Source organism: Arvicanthis niloticus (assembly GCF_011762505.2).
Source record: "Arvicanthis niloticus isolate mArvNil1 chromosome Y unlocalized genomic scaffold, mArvNil1.pat.X SUPER_Y_unloc_15, whole genome shotgun sequence".
NCBI classification, from domain to species: domain Eukaryota; kingdom Metazoa; phylum Chordata; class Mammalia; order Rodentia; family Muridae; genus Arvicanthis; species Arvicanthis niloticus.
This window is the reverse complement of record NW_023045006.1, coordinates 5,709-11,603: the sequence shown is the minus strand read 5'-3', so window position 1 is coordinate 11,603 and position 5,895 is coordinate 5,709. Positions and strand designations below refer to the sequence as shown.

The window sequence follows — 5,895 nt, the reverse complement described above, 5'->3', positions numbered from 1 at the left end:
CCTTGGTGTTCAGTCTACCTGAGTATTCTTTCCTCAGATCTCCACACCGCCAATTCGCCTGCCTCTTAACTGTCATTCAGATGTCTCCTTCTCTGGGATGTCCCCACCACACTCTCCCACCTTCTGCTTCCTCCAACCCACTTATTCCCCAAACACAAGGGAACATGTCTTTTTACTACAGAAACTGTTTATGATGTCAACCGACTAGAACCACCTTCAGAAGGGCAAAGGTGTGTCTGTCCGGTTCCCTGCCACATTTCCACATCCAAGAACAGAACTCTACATGTATGTGGGGGGGGGCAGTGGCAGGGGGTCTGCACATTTTTCTGCATCAGTGAGTGAAGGCAGGCAGGCCTGGAGGTGGTTTCCCTTAGCTACCATCTTAATTTTCTTAGAGGGGATAGCTAGGCTGAAGGTTATTCCCTGATCAGCAGAGACCCCAGATGCCCTGGCTCTTCCACTGGGATGTAGGACAGGTGTCCCTTGTCCTAACTCTGCACTTCACTTGCTTACTTCATTTAGGCTGCAATGAGGCCCTATATGGCTAACCTGGACCAGCAGAAAGTGCCAGGGAGGAGGCCAAACAGGATGCCAAGCCTGAAGGCCTCCACTGAGCTACAGTGGGAGAGCTGAAGTGAGGATTGATGTGTTCCTCAAAAGGTTCAGAGAAGACAAGCCCTCTGAACACCCTGACACCAGTTACATGCCTCCAGCCACTTTGATTCCCCATTCCCTACTCTGAACCAAGAAGAACCACCCCCCAAGTGATGTCTACTCCAGTGGTTAGGGCCAAGCAGCTGTTCCACCATGCCTCAGGTAGGCTCCCCACATGCAAGGCAGACAGCTCATACTGCTATTTTACGTTCCGCAGGCCCTCACAGTGACAGAGGAGGGTCTGTGAGCAAATTCAACATCAATTCTGAATCTTTTGTGTGCCAGGTGAGGCAGGAGCATGTTCCCTGGCAAGATGCAGTTTTTGGAAGAGTTGGCACTTCAACTAATCCCTCCAGAATGGCTCTAATCCCACCAGGATAAAGGCTTTCCAAGCTAATGGGCCATGTGACTAAAGGCACAAAGGCAGGTAATTTATAGACCCATGCAGGAAACAGAGACTTGGCTGCTACTTGGAAACATTAAGTCTACAAGGCAAAGGCAGGCCGAGGACAAATTCTGAAGAGCCTTGTGCTACACTGAGGAGCCTGAAAACAAGCAACAGGGACCCTCTGAAGGTTCCAGGGTGGCAGTATGACATGACCTGAGGGGTGCTTGGGGAAGGAGACTCCAACCACAGAAGTGGACAATGGGGTGGTCACTTCGGTGGGTCTCTTCTGAGGGAAGCATCAGACAGGGAGAGTGTTCACAGACTGCACTGAGGGAGGGCTCTGATGGGTGATAAGGATGCAGGAAACTCTGTTTCTAGGGCTGCACTCCAATTTATCTTAATTAGGTTGAACTGAGGAAAGCAAAAGGAGGGAATTCTGTGCAGGCACTGGAAAGCTGCCAACTCCAGGAGCCTGTGTTGTGATCTGGTGCTGAGAGCCCTTCATCTCTTCCATTACTTTTATTTATTTATTTATTTGTTTATTTATTTATTTATTTATTTATTGAGATAGAGGAGGGGAGTGGGGGAGATGAGAGAGACACAATAGAATGGCTCAGAGAACAAAAGCTCTGGTTCTTTTGGTGCCTCACTTTTATCAGGGCATGCAGCTCTCTCAGTACCCTATAATCACAGTGCAGGCAGGAATGCAGCCAGTGACTTACCATTCAGGCATGGACGCACTCTGGACAGCAGGTCCTTCTGCCAGTGTCTGCCAGCTCAGATCTTGTCCACAGGATAAGAAAGGAGGCCTGAGAGTGGACGGGTTTGGGCCAAGGTCTAGCTGGTCCTCTGTGATCTCAGGACATGGGACACCTACAGTTCTCAGTTGGCCCTGACAACAGCAGCTGCCACTCTGAGCCTACTATGTGTCTGAGGACCGTGCTAGTTTTTAAACTTCATAGAATGCCTGAGGAAGTATTAGTCTTGCCACTTTGCAGATGGAATAACTGGGGTTCAGAGGTTAAAGAGATCATTCAAAGACATGAAGCTAAAACTAAACTGGATCACTTTATCTTCAAAACCTAAGTCCTTAACCTATGCCACGCTGACCTGATAAGAGGAAACACACACACACCCCACCCCTGCCCACATGCCAGCTTGCCAATAGGCTTCCTGGGAGAGAAACACATCAAGGGAACCAGTCTTACAGTCCTTCTAGACTACAGGTGCTTAAGGCAAATGTGGCCCTTGGGTTGGATTGGCCAGCTCTCAGTTAAACAGGCCCTGGACCAAGCCCTTCTTCTGTCCCACTTTCTAACTCACCCACTATCACTCTACCCATGCCATCACTGGATCCCTGGACTCCAGTGACTGCTACAGGTCATGTTCAAGTCTTACCTTGATTCTGTCCCACCAAGGTGATAGAGCCAGTGGTTCCCCCTGCTGTACTTGGGTCTATCTTGGAGGGATGCTGCACTGGGCTTCACCCTGGAGATCAATACACATGCTGCAGGCTATAGCCCAGACAAAAGACCCAGAGGGCTCACAACCACAAAAGCCAAGCATCTTTGTGCAGTCAGCACCTCCCTACTCATAAAAGAATCAGAAAGAACCACCAAGTCCTAAACCAAACACCAGAGGAAAACAAAGACACCAAAAGATAAGACCAAATAATAAGAATTAAATAGTAATAACTGCAATCTTTTCCTCCTTCATTTCCTCCCATGTGAGTAAGGTGCTATAAAAAGGAGTTTCTTAACTAGTGATTTAAAAAACAGTGGTTTTGTTTTTCTTTTTAACATTCTTAGTTTCTCAGAGTATATGTGCCCAAAGTCGAAGAAATTAAATTTGCCAAGATATGTTGAAGAAAATTTTGCATATTCTAGACACTAACACTAAAAACTGTACTAGGATCCACACTAAAGTAACATTTACCAGCAAAACTTGTAATTATAAACAGTATGATCCAGCCAGGCAGTCTTTAATCCCAGCACTTGGAAGCCAGAGACAAGTAGATTTCTGAGTTCAAGTCCAGCCTGGTCTACAAAGTGAGTTTCAGGACAGCTAAGGCTATACAGAGAAACCCTATCTCAAAATAAATAAATAAATAAATAAATAAACAAACAAACAAACAAGCAAACAAACAAACAGTATGATCTGCCCTCATTAGGCAAAGCAACTATTTTGATTGATTAGTACTTAATTTTAACTTAACAAACCTGTTCTGAATGATTCAGTCATCCCAGAGACAGCAGTACAATACCACAGTAATGAAAATGTAGCTTCAGCTTTTGTCTACATAACAAGGAACTACACTAAGCACTGAAGAGTGCTAATATGCACATACATTAAGAGTCTTTGTCCCAGAGAAACAATGTAAAATTATTTAAACCAGGCAATCTAGCAGTGGTGTATGAACAGAGAACTTAAATACTAAACATGTATCAGCAAACTGTACAGGTTAAAAAAATGCAATACTGACATACATATTGTAAACAATTTGCTGTGGGGATTAACATACATAAATGTCACCATAAGAAGACTCAAAATTAAAAAAAAAATTGGGAATAATACCCACTAAACAAAGACAAGTTCTAAAATGATCAGAAAGGAAATAATCTAGATTTGGTGAATTAAAATTCAGAAAGAGGTTATTTGGAATCAAAAAACAGAAAATAAAATTAAATAAATAAATAATTTGGGAGTGGGGACAGAAACTGATGGAACAGTCTCACCGTGCAAAAGAAAGTGGGTGAGTACGTATCTTAGAGTTTTATTGCTGTGAAGAGGCACCATGACCAAGGAAACTTTTATAAGGAAAACACTTCATTGGGCTGACTTACAGTTTCAGAGTCTCAGTCCATTATCATCATGGTGGGAAGCATGGCAGCATCCAGGCAGACATGGTGCTGGAGAAGGAGGTGAGAGTTCTATATCTTGATCTGTAAGCAGCAGCAGGAGACTGTGTCCACACTGGGCACAGCTTGAACATCTATTAAAACCTCAAAGCCCACCTTCACAGTGACATACTTCCTCCAACATTGCCACACATACTCCAAAAAGGCCACATCTCGTCATAGTGCAGCTACCTATGGAACAAGCATTCAAACACATGAACCTATGGGGGCCATTCTTATTCAAACCATCACAGTAGATAAGTCTTCAGACAGAAACTGCATAGCTAAAACTATATATAACTTAAAATTTCCTGATATCTTCACCAACCCACAAGACACTCTACTCAACCACTGCAGAGATTAGACCCAGGAAGAGTAGACAGAGCTGGTAGAAGAGACAGCAAAAACAAAGGGGTAATTGGGTGATACCCTTTCCAGACTGAGAATATGGCCCTCTCCTGACTTCTTTGGCAAAACCAAATGGTTTCTGCTATGTATGTACCCTTTCTCAATAAAGAAAGAACATCAGATCCTTTCTCAGGGAAATCAAAAGCATGTACCACAAAGGACTTCAACCCTAATCCTGAGTCCCTGCATGAAGATCCTGAGAGATGAAGTGAAGCCTAGGTCACTCTACAGACTCCAAGATGTTGGAGGCGCCAAAGCTGTGAGACATCTGTCAGGAAAAGTGGCTTACACGGAGTGGAACCAGCCTGTTAGAGACATATTCTGCAGGCAGGAAAGATGGAGGGATGGAGCCATCTAAGCCCTCTGATATCAGATATTAAGCTAGAAAACTGGTTTTCAACCTTCCTAATGCTGTATCCCTTTAATACAGTTTCTTGTGTTGTAGCGACCCCAACTATAAAATTATTTTCATTGCTACTTCATGACTGTTATTTTGCTACTGTCATGAATTGTCATATAAATTACAATTTTCAGATGTTCTTCGGCAACCCCGCTATATATGGGTCAAGGCCCACAGCTGGGAATTGCTGAGCTGGGGATTCGGTGATTACATGCTGCATTTTCAGTCTTGTTGGATCCAGCATTTTCTATATGCCCCCATTCCTTCTTTTAGGAATAGTAATGTATATCTGTGCCATTGTATGCTGAAGTTAGTTCACTATTCAAACTCACAGGGTTTTATTGAGACTGTGGAAGACTATGGGGGCTTCTGACGTAGGATTAAATGTACTTTGCATTACAGCAATGGCCTCAGAGCCTTTGAGGCCTGGGAGTAGAATATAGTGGTTTGAATGAGAATGTCTACCATAGGGTCAAATATCTGAACCCTGGTGGTGACTTAACAGGCTACACCTCACTAGAGGCAGGCTCTGAGGATAGTATGTAGACTAGCCTCAATTCCAGTTCACTCTCTCTGTTCATGTTTGGGGTTTAACATGTGATCTCTCAGCTCCCTGCCATGATGGTCTCATCCCTCTGGAAGCACAAGCCAAAATAATCACTTCCATAAATTACCTTGGTCATAGTATGTTTATTTTACAGCAACAGAAAAGGAAATTATACAGACTATAAATAATTGAGGATTAAAGCAATTTTTTTCTTAATCCTAAAAAGTTCACAATAAAATTGGGCACCAAAAAAGTAAAACATACTCAACCTCTGTGTTCCACTAAATATTTCAGACAGTGTCCCATCCTCCTGCATAGCAGAAGTGCTCTTCCAGCATCTGGATCTTGGCAGCCATGTACTCATCCTACAACCAAAAAAGGCAAAACAATAAACAACAGTTACAGCTCCCTGCCACAGAATTAATTTAAAAGCCCCCTGACAGATTTACAAACACAATTTCACTTTTTTAACCCTAAAAGAATTAGGCTTCACTGAATTGATTATCATGTCTTTTTTGTTTGTTTGTTTGTTTTTTGGTTTTTGCAGACAGGGTTGCTTTGTATAGCCCAGGCTGTCCTGGAACTCACACTGTAGACCAGG

The 5,895-nt window shown here is 43.4% G+C and overlaps 1 long non-coding RNA gene across 1 annotated transcript; it reads right to left on the bottom strand.

Moving 5' to 3' along the window:
- Positions 1-2,372: 2,372 nt before the first annotated feature.
- Positions 2,373-5,662, bottom strand: LOC143433800 (uncharacterized). Its single transcript, XR_013070127.1, has 4 exons — positions 5,564-5,662; positions 4,073-4,131; positions 3,886-3,984; positions 2,373-2,530 (listed from the first exon to the last, which is right to left on the bottom strand). It is a non-coding gene; the product is annotated as an uncharacterized LOC143433800 (long non-coding RNA).
- Between the last annotated feature and the right edge of the window lie 233 nt (positions 5,663-5,895).